Source organism: Aethalodelphis obliquidens, unplaced genomic scaffold (assembly GCF_003676395.1).
Source record: "Aethalodelphis obliquidens isolate GAN/ISIS:26980383/991018 unplaced genomic scaffold, ASM367639v1 scaffold73, whole genome shotgun sequence".
Taxonomy (NCBI): domain Eukaryota; kingdom Metazoa; phylum Chordata; class Mammalia; order Artiodactyla; family Delphinidae; genus Aethalodelphis; species Aethalodelphis obliquidens.
Window position 1 is genome coordinate 1,528,935 of NW_020838017.1, and position 14,162 is coordinate 1,543,096.

Below are 14,162 nucleotides of genomic sequence, written 5' to 3' on the forward strand. Positions count from 1 at the left end.
AGCTTGCAACCTGTGAGATCATAAAGGTTAGACAAATATATACTTTATAAGAGAGGCTGCAGGTATAGAAAATGCAAAATCTTTTTTCCCTGCTGTCTGGAAAGCTCTTCTCAATTCCTTCACTCTATCTCAGCTCAACAACAGGAGTCCCCTAAATCTCCTAGCCTGGGTTAATGTGTTTTGTTAGATGCTCCTTTGTTCCCACAATTTATCTCAGTTCATAGGATGAGTTCAACAGAATCTCTAAGGCTTGTGGGGGAAACAATGTTACTGGCTTTGCACCATGGCCTCTCCAGTGAACAGGAACCGACACTGTGCTTAGAAAGTATTAGATGCTCATAAATCTAAGTCAAATCAGGGACTTCCCTGGTAGTCCAGTGGTTAAGACTCCGGGCTTCCACTGCAGGGGCTGGCGGCATGGATCCGCACCCTCCTTGGGGAATTAAGATTCCTGCATGCTGTGCGGGGGGTGGGGGAAGGAATGTAGTGTGGAAACAGTATTCAAATGAAAAAATAATCCACGTCTAACAGTACAATCTGGCCTAGAATCAAAATTTGCTCATCATGGGCTTCCCTGGTGGCGCAGTGGTTGAGAGTCCGCCTGCCGATGCAAGGGACATGGGTTCGTGCCCCGGTCCGGGAAGATCCCACATGCCGCCGAGCGGCTGGGCCCGTGAGCCATGGCTGCTGAACCTGCGCGTCCGGAGCCTGTGCTCCACAACGCGAGAGGCCACAGCAGTGAGAGGCCCGCGTACCGCAAAAAAAAAAAAAAAAAAAAATTTGCTCATCATAAAAGACAAAGACAAAAATGCTAAGAGAAGATATGGCAAACGAAGGCTCTGTTCCACAATGCAAAAGTATTCCTTGACATGAAATGATAAGAAGAAAACCTACTTTGGAGAGAAGCGAAGTCAACTTTAGTATTAATTTTGCTACTTTTGTATTTTTGAAGGGCATAATGGCTCAGACTCACTTTCCTGCAAGAAAGATAAAGAGGAAGGGAAAAGAATGAGAAAGACAAAGGAAAGGAAGGAAGACACAAGAGGCGAGAGAGGGCTGGAGCTTCTCTTTCTTGGTGATTAACTGGTCTCTCCTGACCTTATCAAGGGCTGCTGGATGGAGTGATCCTTCAGCAACCAGAGCAGAAAAGACGGAAGGTTGATAATGATAGTATCCTCCTCACAGCATTGCTACGAGGTTTAAAAGATTTACTAAAGTTCAAGTTTCTAGCATAGTTCCCGGAACATAGTAAACCTACAATGAAACAGCTCACTAAAATACAGCTCCTGTTTAGCTAATTGAAGACTTTGGAGATTTTTTCACAATAAATGTTAGATATCATTATTGTTCTTGATGTCCTTATTGTTTTTATTATTACAATGTAGTCAGATTGTTTGTCTTTGAAAGGGTGGGATAGTGCCCTTGACGCACTGCTGCAGTCATAAAATCACTGAGTGATAATATGCAACATTTAAAGTAAGAACCACAAAAATTCGTCTAACCAATCTGACCAGGCATAATTCACTGAGAATAAAAATACAAAATCAAACAAAGCAAACTACAAATTAAAAGAAATATATAGGTCTGTTATTTTACACTAATTAGAGAAAATTCAGACCATATCAATAAGAAAAAATGATCTTTTTTCTTCACATAATAAACTTATATAATAAACCTAAAAAATTTTAAACTAGACTCTTTTATGTGTGTTATCTTCTAGAATGTAGGTGGTACAAAGAAGTTGATACATTTTCTGAATTCAAATATTATATACAATATTGAGTCTAAAATATGGATTTTCCTCTTAGAGCTTTGAGAACCAACTAGCTAGAAATTATGCAAGTATATTAAAAATAGGAAGATCTTTTTGTATTATGTGCAGATTTTGTTATCTAATAATAAGCACAGATATTATTTGGTTGACATTAAATATAGGTAACTATTATTTCTATTAGAGTATATACTATTGTCTCAATTTGAAGATCTTTTTACCATTCATTTAATTCAGACAGGCTCTAGTTGAAGGTATAAAAGCAAACATGAATTGTTAAGTCTCAATTCCATTCAAAATATGTATTAGTGAGACAAAATTTAGTTTATAACTAAGAGTTTCAAGGTAAGTAAGTAAACTATTTAGAAAAACTTTAAAACAGCTGGATAATTCATAAATTGTTTCTGAATTAACTCAACATGAAATTCAATGGACAGATGTAATTTTGTCTTCAAATTAAATTATTCCAAAACATATTTTTTCATAAAATTACTTGCATCTTCAAAAATATTTTTACTAAAATTAAATGAACAAATCATAAAGACCTAATAAGCAATGGTCTAGGAGTTTAAATTTGATGGTTTCCTTTTGTCAAATGTTTACTACCTACAGTTCACAGTTAGTTAATTAGGGACTTAGCGTGTTTTTTTGAGGTCATTGCCTCGCACACTGAATGGCTACACTGACAAAAGTGTCAGGGGTCTATGTGCTGTGATAGTGTTGCTCAAAAATGTGAAATTGTTGGTAACATTTTCTTTTAGAAGTAAATCTAGCATCATCTCTTGAGATCCAAACTCAGGAAGGTAAGCAGACATCTATAAAGAAATAGGAGCAGAAAGCTGGGAATGGTGCTTAATCCAACTTCTTTTTTTCCCACCCTTTGTGGCAATGTGAATCAAAATTAAAAAAGAAAAGTCTCAGCAAGCATCCTGATAACAGTTCATGCTTCAACTCTTTTATTTTACTAGTGGGAAATTAAAAAGAATTTGCCCTGCATAGTTAAAAAATTGAGTTCCTTTTGTGGCTGTACTCTGATTTTGTTATTATATTTTTCTTCTCTAGTTGAAAATACCCTAGATTCTATCTTGCCATTCCAATTCTTAAGCAACAACATTTTGTATTTAAACTGCTATTTATACACTGTTATTAAAACAATCTCACATATCACGCCACCTGCATAAAAATATTTGACGAAATATATCACCATCTAACCACAGGGAACTTGACTAAAATTTTGGTATTAGTATGCTGAGTTTTATTAGACAGCATATGACAGATGTTCTTATACAACTGAAAGTCAAATGTTAGGATATATGTACAATAAAAACCTTAGTTCTATGTTGTATTGTATTGTTTCACTACAGTTGTATAACTTCATGTCTATTAAAACATTGTTTATTAAACAAATTTAATAAATGGCAAGTAACTGCTGTTGTAGCTACTTTACATGACTCTTAATTTATAACCTTTCTTTTCTTCTTTTGAGTATAACGTGGATAGAATTGCAACATACAGTATCACACATATAAAACTTCTCCAAACACGCAATATATTATTTTTCACCAAGGAGATGTGGTATTTTAAATGGTGCAGCTAAAAAGACTCAAGTCATGATCACCAAAATTCTTTTCCTCTATCTGAACACTTTTATCACCTGATAACTCAGCTGGCAAAAGTTATCTAAATGCTTTAATGTTTTGGTTAAATATTTTGGTTTGTTAATGGATGAGCTGAAAAAAGGAGGCAGCCACTAAATCTATTAGCATCAGAGTAGAGAATAATCAAGAGTTCAGGGAAATGTGAAAACATGGTAAGAAGCTAGAAAAGGGAGAATAAATGAATAGAGAAAGTCACAACCTCTCTGAAAGATGATAGACTAGGGTTGACATTACACTTAAGAGCAATAAACTGTGAGGAACATTTATTCCAATAGAATACCACAGGGTAGAGAAGCATACAGATAGAAAGAGAAGGATGTCATCATATTTGATTTGACTTAGATCCATAAAATAGACTTGCAGTAATCTCTCAATAAGTAGAAATTACAATAAGGAACATGTTATGAAGTTGGTCAGTAAAAGGTACTATCATTTGATTATACTCAATTGAGTGGGAAAGTACAATTTCTGCTTCAATATTCCTAGAGTCAATTGTTGGTTTCATTTTATATTTACTTACACAATTAATATGAGTTCATTATAGTAAAAAATCATATTATCCAATCAGGGATAAATTTTGTTTGTATTCCACCCATTTTTTATATTTAATGTACATAAATGGGAACCTTTATACATACAATTAGGTATTATTTTCTGATTTTATAACAAGGTAATTTCTTTCTATATCAGTAAATACAATACATAAGAGGAAAATACTATCATTATTCTCATGTTATGGACAATAAAATTGTGGCTAGTTATAGCTAGTAAGAGAGGTAAGATTCATAAAATCTTTTATCACTCATTATTACATTCACTCATTATTAGAAGAGTGGCAATCAAACGTAAAATAACGTTTGCTGCCCAAGTGTTTTGACTTTTATTATCAAATTGCTCAAATATATACCATTATAATTCCTACAGCAAAATATATTTGTATATGTATATATACATACATATATATAGTTTAAGGGATTTTATATATTCTCTCATCAATACAGATAATTTTCAAATTTTTGCATTTCTGTTAAAATCCCACTTACATTTTTAATTTATCTTTTGCTTACTTTTGAACTGGAACATCTCCATGTAATTATGAATCACTTATTTTCTTATTTTTTATTTGTGGTTTTCTTTATTACTATGTGTAAGTGCTTTTTAAAAAAATATCTTTATTGGAGTACAATTGCTTTGCAATGTTGTGTTGTGTTAGTTTCTGTTGTGTAACAAAGTGAGTCAGCTATATGTATACATATATCCCCATATCCTTTCCCTCTTGCGTCTCCCTCCCACCCTCCCTATCCCACCCCTCTAGGTGCACACAAAGCACCGAGTTGATCTCCCTGTGCTATGCAGCTGCTTCCCACTAGCTATCTATTTTACATTTGGTAGTGTATATATGTCAGTGCTACCCTCTCACTTCATCCCAGCTTACCCTTCCCCCTCCCCATGTCCTCAAGTCCATTCTCTACGTCCGTGTCTTTATTCCTGTCCTGCCCCTAGGTTCATCAGAATCTTTTTTTTTTTTTTAGATTCCATATATATGTGTTAGCATACGGTATTTTTCTCCTTCTGACTTACTTCACTTTGTATGACAGACTCTAGGTCCATCCACCTCACTACAAATAACTCAATTTTGTTTCTTTTTATGGCTGAGTAATATTCCACTGTATATATGTGCCACATCTTCTTTATCCATTCATCTGTCGATGGACACTTAGGTTGCTTCCATGTCCTGGCTATTGTAAATAGTGCTGCAATGATAGTCAACAAGTACATGCATTTCTTTTTATTACACAGATGTTTAAAATTTTTTCTTAATTTTAACATGTGTTTGAATTTGTGGCACAACCCTGCCAACTTTGAAGGTTTTCACTTAGTGGCATTTAATCTCCATATATACTTTCAATGTTCTGCCTTTGAATTCATGCTTCACAGTTCTTCCCCACCACATTTATATTTCCCTCTATATGCTTATGGTTTCTCTGTTTACATGTAATAAATATTTAGTTTATCCAGTATTTATTTGAGTAAATTATATGAGAGGAATTAGACTATTAAATTTAGTCTATATTTTCCCAATTTCATAAAACCAATAATGCAATCTCATACATAGATTTAAGATGCTATTTTATTACAGATTAGAACCATACATTTTGAAGATCTGTGTAACACTTTCTCTTCTTGAAATATATTTGGCACCTGATTATTTTACTCTTCCTGTTAATAGGACTTGATGTTTGGGAAGGCAATTTTAATTAAAAATTTTTTCTTATTCTATTTTATTTATTTGTCCAAATAGATATGATAATTATTTTGTAAAGAAAAAGAAAACTTTGCTAGTTTAATGAGAATTTCATCAAATCCTAGGAAAGTTAAATAGTTAAATAGTCTTTAAATAGTTAAATAGTCTTTAAATTATTATATTGCTCAGCAAAACTTGATATTTCTCTCTATAGATTCTGAACAATTCTTGTTTTAATGTTCTTATGCATTTTATAATTTTGTTGAGATCTTTCTGTCATTTGTACCTGATTCCTAGATTTAATGTTATGTTAATATCTGGTGACTTGCTCAATGTTTAGTGTTGGAATCAACTGATATTTCTCTATGGAAATATTTTAAATTATTTTTTAATATTTGGAACAAATGTCTGCATATGTAGGACAGAATGACATCAATATAAATATATGTGTCAGTTATATATATATTTATAAATACCAATATCAAAAATCTTATTAATGATTCAGATTCTGTAATTGATATATAAATATAAATATTTTAGTAATTCCCACTTTTAATTTACCTAGCAATTTTGTGAAAAAATTCTTAAATAAGCAAATCATCATGGGGTGAATGAATTAAAGAGCAGCTATATTAAATAATTCTTTATTTATATGGTAGCCAGACCTTGTAAGTGATACATTAGATATATTTGATTTTATTTATTGCATTCTCTTTTGTTCTATTTATTATTCTGCTTCTATTGCTTTATAATTTTCCTGTGACATAATTCTTAGCTTTCAACTTCTCCTGTTTCTACAGTGTATTTACAGGGTGTTTTTATTAATAATTATATTTTACATTTTCAGAAGTATTTATTATCTGAAGTTTTTTACAATTTAGAGTCAAATGCAAAACATGCTTTATATTCCAGCTAATTAGGTAAATATCAAGTTTTTCCTCTATCCCTATTGCTTTCATACCACCTGTTACTTCTTTTTAAAATGTTTTATTTACATTTATTATCCCATATAGTTTTGCATTACAGAAAACTTCTACAGGGAAAAATTGTACATTTGCCTTCTCATAACAATCTCTATTTTAAATGATTTAAGTACTCACAGATCACCTTTTTATACCCTGGCTTTCTCATTCTTACCTATACTTGCCAAATTTTTTTTTTGGTAGGGTTAAAAATATGTTATATATTAAAACACCTTTCTTTAACTTTATACATTTAAAAAATGTGATTAAACCCTTAAATGTTAATCTTTTTCTTTAAACTTTATTAGTATGGCTCTACTAATTTTAAGAAAATGTTACATCAAAAACTGAAACCATCACTTTTGTTTTAGATTTACACAAAGAATAGCATTTCGTTAGCTCACCATTTTTTCACTCCATTCTTTCCTTCTTTAAAACATTTCTCCTAAAAGAAAAAATGTCTGCTTTTTTAAGCAAATCTTTAAAAGTTCCCTTAGAGAGGATCTTTTAATAATACACTTTTCATAAAAGTCTTTATTGTTTCTGAAAGATAGTGTGCCTGGGTATAAGATTCTAAGTGGAGGACAATTTTCTCTCATAATGTACAGTTATCATCCCACTGTCTTCTGGCTGCCTTTGTTATTACTAAGAAACAAGAAATTATCACACTAATTGCCCTGCCTTTGTAGGCAGTTTAGCCCTTTTTTCTGGCTACTTTTAAAATCTTCTCTTTGATTTGAATATCTTCTGAGTTTCATTTTTACCTCTCTAGGTATAGATCTGTGTTTGTTAACTCCTGTTTGGGACTCATCAGGCTTCCTGAAACTAAGAATCTGTGTCTTTCAACAATACTGGACTAGTATCGGCTGTTCTACATTTCCAAAATTCTGGGTCTTCCATTCTTGCTATCCTCTTCTTTTGGCTTTTTGTATATCTTTTATATGTATATTTTGCATTTTATAGCAAAATATTTCTTGCTCTCTTCTCTATTCCAGTTTTACTCTCCTTCACATTTCCCAGCCTTTTCTCTATCTCCTATTTTGGGTTTTCTTGTTTTTCAGATGTGTCATGCAGTTTACTCTCTCCTACTTATCTTTGGCTTACCTCATCCATTGATTGATTTTTTAAAATCAATTCTTACATTTTTAATTTCTTAAAGTTCTGTTTGATTTTAATCAAATATGCCTGGTCATATTGATACATATTTATTTTTTAAGCATAATTTTGATTTCCTTTTTTTTGTAGTTTAACAACAAAAAAAGTCACCATTATATTCATTACATAAAAATTTTTCTTATCTGTGACAGTATATTTTGTTAGTTTTGTTTATGATCATTTTTTTCCCTGATATATTTAAAGATTTTTGATCATGAGTTTAAGTTTCTTACCACTTTATTTAGAAAAATTTTCAGGTCTGCAATTAAAATGCATCCCCTAAAGAAGTTTTAGTTTTCTTTTGCTAATTCTCTAAAAGCACTTAAACATGGGGACAATTAAAATATATTTTTTAATTTGGACGTTTTCTGGCCTCATAGGTAATATGAATTGCCCTAAATCCAAGTAAGATTAGGCGTTTCTTTAGAGGTTTTCAAATGAAATATTTTTCCACTCTATTCAAGGCCAACATAATTATAGATCACACTATTGTCCTTTGTAGAGTTCTTTTTTTTTGAATCTAGTCAGCCCACTGTGAATGTGGACTTTCAGTGGTTCCAACAGGAATGAGCAAATGTGTCCCAATAACCCCAAGACTCTCTTTGCCCCAATGGATTTAAAGTGTGTCACTTCTGAAGAATTTCTTTTCTTTCACATCAGCTCAGCCTCTACCAGTATTTCTAGGTGCGTTCCCAGAAAAGTTCCTCTGATCATTTAGTACACAGTATTTAAAAACAGCAAATTAATTTAGTTCTTTGCATCCAAAATTACTCATATATTTTTCTTTTTATACATTTCCTAATTATTGACTTCACATTTTCCCAGGGTTTATCAAGATGAGTCTCTTTCATTAAACTGTCATTCAACATGAATTGGTAGGATAAAATTTGGATAGAATTTTTTTTTAAAACTCCAAAGAACAGTGGTTTATACAGGCTTAAAAAAGATAGAAGTTTATCTCTCTCACGTAACAAAGTCATTCTAAGACAGGTATGCTGGCTTCAATATCATCAGGGACCTAGGATTCTCCGCACCAGCTTTCTACTTCACAGTCCAGGATGGCTGTGCTAATTCCAACTGTCACACTGGCACTGAACCCAACACAAAAAGATAACATTGGGACTTTTGCTAAGACTTTTTAGAAGTTATACATACTACCTTTGTTACAACCTTTCAGAAGTTATACATACTAGAACATTGCCACATTGCAACATTTAGGTTCAAGGTATGTTAGAAAATACCAGCTAGGTAATCATGTGCCCAATTTATATTCAAAGGTCCTATTGGTAAATAAAAATAAATTGAAACTGGGGAAGAATCATCAGTCTCTGACACAATACATCCATGAACACCCATCCTTGCATATGGAACATACTGACTTTCACCCCCAAAGAAGCAATTCCAAAGTTGCATCCAAATACTGTACCCAACTTCAAGCCCAGGATGTCTAGGGATGTTCCTTTCTTTCCATCAAGCTGTGATATGACTTCCAATGGCCTAGTTATTTATAAAATGGTAGAAAGTCATAAGGGTAATCACAATACAATTTTCCAAATAATAAGCAATTAGCAGCCTGGTGGTAGAGTAAGTTCTTAAGCTTGTCCAGCTGGCAGCCCCTGATTCTACTTTCTGGGAAAAACTCCTTTGTCATCTGTAGTCCCAGTCTCTGTCCTTAAGAAGTTGTCCCCTGTCCATTATCCTCCATGGCCCCATCTAAAGATGCCCTTAGAGTGTCCAAAGTTACAGATGGTGCAGATTTGGGAGCCCCACAGTTTGATTTTAAAGGATGAATTTTCACAAATTTTTGGAATTTCTTGCTACCTTCAATGCCCCTTTTAGAAGCCATTTGATTTGTTTGCTTGGTTCCATATACAAGAAACCATAGCTAAGTATTTTTGCCTAGACATAGTTTTTAAGCCTAAAAGCTGATCTTACACATACTGACTCCTGAACCCTTCTTATCCTTTTTTTTTTTTTTTTCCCAAAGAAGCTATATCATTTATTTACAAAACAATAGCCTTGGGTAGAAAGACAATACACTAACTTTGTCTTTCCCTTGGAAGACTTGCTTAAGGGGAAAGGAACTCTTAAACAGGAAAGGTAGCAGCTGCTGAGGCTGCAACTACAGAGCTAACGCTGGGTAGAAGGAGCAAAGAATATTTTCTGCAATCTCTTCCCTTAAGGTTTCTAATACTGTACATATCACTTGCACGTCATTACATCGGATAGAACATATTCATATGACTACACCCACCTTTAACAGAGCCAGTCAAAAGTTGGCTTTATTTCTGGCAACCGTATGCCAAAAGAAAGGCTGGGGGTTCTATTACACTATAATTGAGGAGAAAAATATTCAAAGAGCAGTATCTACTACCAGATGACCTTGTTTTTAGTGCAAACAAGAGCTTGGGTTATGGAGCCAATGCCTCAGTTCAAACCCTAGGTCTGCTACTTCTAGTAACCGGTGGCAAGCTTGTTTCAAATGAGGATAATGCTATTGCCTAAGCCTCAGGGTTGTCATATGAAGAACATAAAATAATGTTAGAAGATGTCTGGCACTAAGTACAGAGCTCTATGAATATTAGATATAATTATACTACATTATGGTGCTTATAATAATTATGATAATGATTGTATGTTTTGTCCCATATCCTTTAGATTTACTTTAAGATTTACAGTGGAATGAAGCTAAAGACCACATTTCCTGTCAATTCTCTGTATCCATATAGTCAATAATTACTATGTAGGAGGCACTGTTTGAGGCACTGGGTCAGTGAAGAAAACAAGATCCTGCTCTAATGGAACTTCTGAGAGTCTTATCTCCAATGAGCCTCATTTCCCACTGCATGACACCCCAGTCCTCTGGATAGGTATAATAATTTCCTAGCATGCATTGCTATCAAAGTTTTTCCTGAAGGCACATGCCTGCCTTTTCTCAAGAGACTGTACTCCCATAATAAACGACCAGTTTACCTGACTATTCCCTTAGTTATCTAATGGGCCTCTTATTCTTTGCCTGGATTTAAAATTATTTCCATAGGTGAGAAACACAGGAGAGTGCTTACCCTGTGTATTTAAGCCTGATAATATATGGTGAGGGAGGTACTCAACATTCTCCTACCTGTTTCAGGTACACTTCGTTTCAAAAAGCAGACTCAAAGTGCACTTTGTGCTCAAGTCTTAGAAGATTATTCTCAATCTATATCTGTCTGCCTCATAATTACTGTCAAATCTTCCAAGATTTTACCAGTAGGTGTTTTGCCAATTTTTATTTTCCATAGTTTGAAAATTCTGTCTCCCTCCTCCCATGTCTGCAGAAGAATTTTAATTAGAATTTTAGAGAAAATTGATGTGGCCCTGCTAAACACACACCATTTGAATTAGATAGCCATCATTTTCAGATAAAATATTGAACATGTTATAACCTTGACTATTCATTTGACTTGATTTTCTTCCTGTAATATTTTAGTACTTTTTATTTTGCTTTTTAGTAACATGAAGAAATTCTAACCAAACTTATTTATATAACATCTTTAACATGTAGGTAATTTTAACATCTAGTTAAAACATTCTTTCCAAAATATGAATTTATGTTATGCTCCTTAATATATCTGTATTATATTTAAATTATTAAATTCATATCTTAATTACAAGTATACCTAACCTCCAAAATATATCATTTTTGGATTTTTTTCTGACTCTAAGCATATTTTTAAAATGTGAATACTGTTTATTGATGGTATGATTTTATGTAATAAAACATAATTACGCAATATTTACTTGAGGCTTGCAACCCAAAGTCTCATTCCCAAGGAAATCAGAAGCAAAATAAATTAGAGCAATAAAACACATGTCCTCACTATAAATCTAGGGATCATTCTGCAACACTGAACAGAAGATAAACAAACAAACTTGTTTTAAAATTAGATTTTAGTATTGTATGAAAGGAAAGAACGTTAGCACTCCCCTTGACAAGGATGGAAAGGCCCTTGGGCCTGACAATATGCATATGGTTAAGGCATTGCCACCTACTTCATGGCATCAAGCACTGTTTTTATTGGGATTGACAGATACACAGTACTATATATAAAATAGATAATTAATATGGGCCTATTGTATAGCACAGGGAACTCGACTCAATACTCTGTAATGACCTATATGGGAAAAGAATCTAAAAAAGAGTGGGGCTTTCCTGGGCACAGTGGTTGGGAGTCCACCTGCCGATGCAGGGGACGCGGGTTCGTGCCCTGGTCCGGGGGGATCCCACATGCTGCGGAGCAGCTGGGCCCGTGAGCCATGGCCGCTGAGCCTGTGCGTCCAGAGCCTGTGCTCCGCAGCGGGAGGGGCCACAGCGGTGGGAGGCCCGCGTACTGGGGAAAAAAAAAAAAAAAGAGTGGATATATGTATACCTGATCCACTTTGCTGTGCAGCAGAAACTAACAGAACATTGTAAATCAACTATACTCCAATAAAAGTTTTTAAAAAAATCCCAAACCATCCTCGACAGTTAAATAAATGACAAATGAATATTTAAAACAGATAAACAAATTAGATTTTTAACTAAAAAAGTATAATAATAACTTGTAAAGATTCTGAATTATCTACAGGATTGTGACTTATTTGATAAATGTGGAAGACTTCTTTTACCTGGAGAAAGAAAAGCAAAAGCAAAATGTTTATGGGGTGTGTGTGTGTGTGTGTGTGTGTGTGTGTGTGTGTGTGTTTTGAAGAGTGGCTATGAGGAATCTTGAAACACTAAAATCAATGGCTCAAGCTGAAAGACAATGAATATTGTTCCCATTGGGAAACAGGAAGATTCATACTGAGTAATGAGTGAGTTTTCTTCTTATCCAAAGAGCTGGAATTTATACCTCCTTAATTATCTGTACATCTTTTAGATGTTAGGAAGTAAAACAGGCAAGAACAGAACATAATCAAGAATTCTATTTTGGTGCAGTTTATATCCATTATATCTCTTAAATATTCAAAAGGGCATCCAAGTAAACAGTGGGATATATGAATCAGAAATTCTGTGGTGAACTCAGGGTGAAAATACAAATTTAGGAGCTATTGGCATGTGTATGATATTTATGACCAGTGGACTAAAAATAAGTCACCTTGGGAAAAGTAAAGATAAGTGTGAATGTATTATTTATTTATTTATTTATTTTTGGCTGCATTGGGTCTTCGTTGTTGCACGTGTGGGATCTTCCCAGACCCGGGCCCGAACCCGTGTTCCCTACATTGGCAGGCGGATTCTTAACCACTGTGCCACCAGGGAAGCCCTGTGAGTGTATTTTAGATTAAACTTGTTTTGTTGAGCACATTTATCTCTATTTTCTCTTAAAGCCCCACTAAATAAGGGTAACATAATTAAAACTCTCTCTCCCTACTAATGCTATCAAGAGATAAAATAGCAAGCAGCAAGTGCAAGTGCAGTCAATAATTTCTGGAAGCTAGAAAGCACATGAAGGAGGTAGGAGGACTGGGAAACTGGATACCAAGTGCCTGAAGGGTGAGGCCAATAAGAGCAATTTATTCCTCTGGAAAACTCTAGGAAGGCTTAAATATCAGAGGAACTATTTACTGCAAAATTTACAGGTGAGGTAGGGAGTTGAAAATAAGAAGATTGGTGGAATTCTTCAGGATAGGAGAGGAATTAGAACTTCAAATCCCCTTCCTCAGCCTGTTCTAGAAAAGTTTAACCAGGAAACTATGTAGATCACAGAGAGTTAAAGAAGGGTTTGGTTAGTACCATACTATCTTGCATTTCAGAAGCCGAGAAACTACCTTTGCTAGACTCCCTTGCAGCTGAGGCTCAATGTAAAGGCCACACTTACACCGCTTCTTCACCTCTGATGACACACATCAGCAAGGAGGAGTAGGGATTCTCCAAGACTGTTAACAAGGTTCCATGTCCAGTCCCTAGCTGCGTGAGTGTCAAAAGACAAGCAGCAGATCATACAAATTTGCCATGTTTATCTAGCAGGTATGGTTTGTTCTAGAATCAACAGTGAGGTGGTCTCTTGATTCTTGCTTCTTGATATCACAATATATTCTCTGGGCTCTGGTTTCCTGATCCCAGGAATGTTGGTAAGAGAGATTATTCCTGGGATCAACAGAGCCAGTTACAATTCCCTGATTCCTGACCTTCTTAAGCATGACAGTGATTGTGGGTCCTTTCACAGGCCAGTTCTAGAGTGTTTTTCTGGGGATAATTTTTGAGAATCCTACCTGGAACTACTTCTCCAATCTTCCCAATGTCTTTTTCTAACATAAAACTTGCTGTGTTAAATTCCCTCAGTTTAAAATGGCCAGGGTGATTTCCCTTACAGGTATAGTAGATGGAAAGCAGCCATACTTGCAAGAGG

General features: G+C 34.3%; 1 non-coding gene across 1 annotated transcript; it reads left to right on the forward strand.

The window, feature by feature from the left end:
• The first annotated feature begins 11,724 nt into the window (after positions 1-11,724).
• LOC113612221 (U6atac minor spliceosomal RNA) lies at positions 11,725-11,849 on the forward strand. Its single transcript, XR_003429780.1, has one exon. It is a non-coding gene; the product is annotated as a U6atac minor spliceosomal RNA (small nuclear RNA).
• Positions 11,850-14,162: the final 2,313 nt, after the last annotated feature.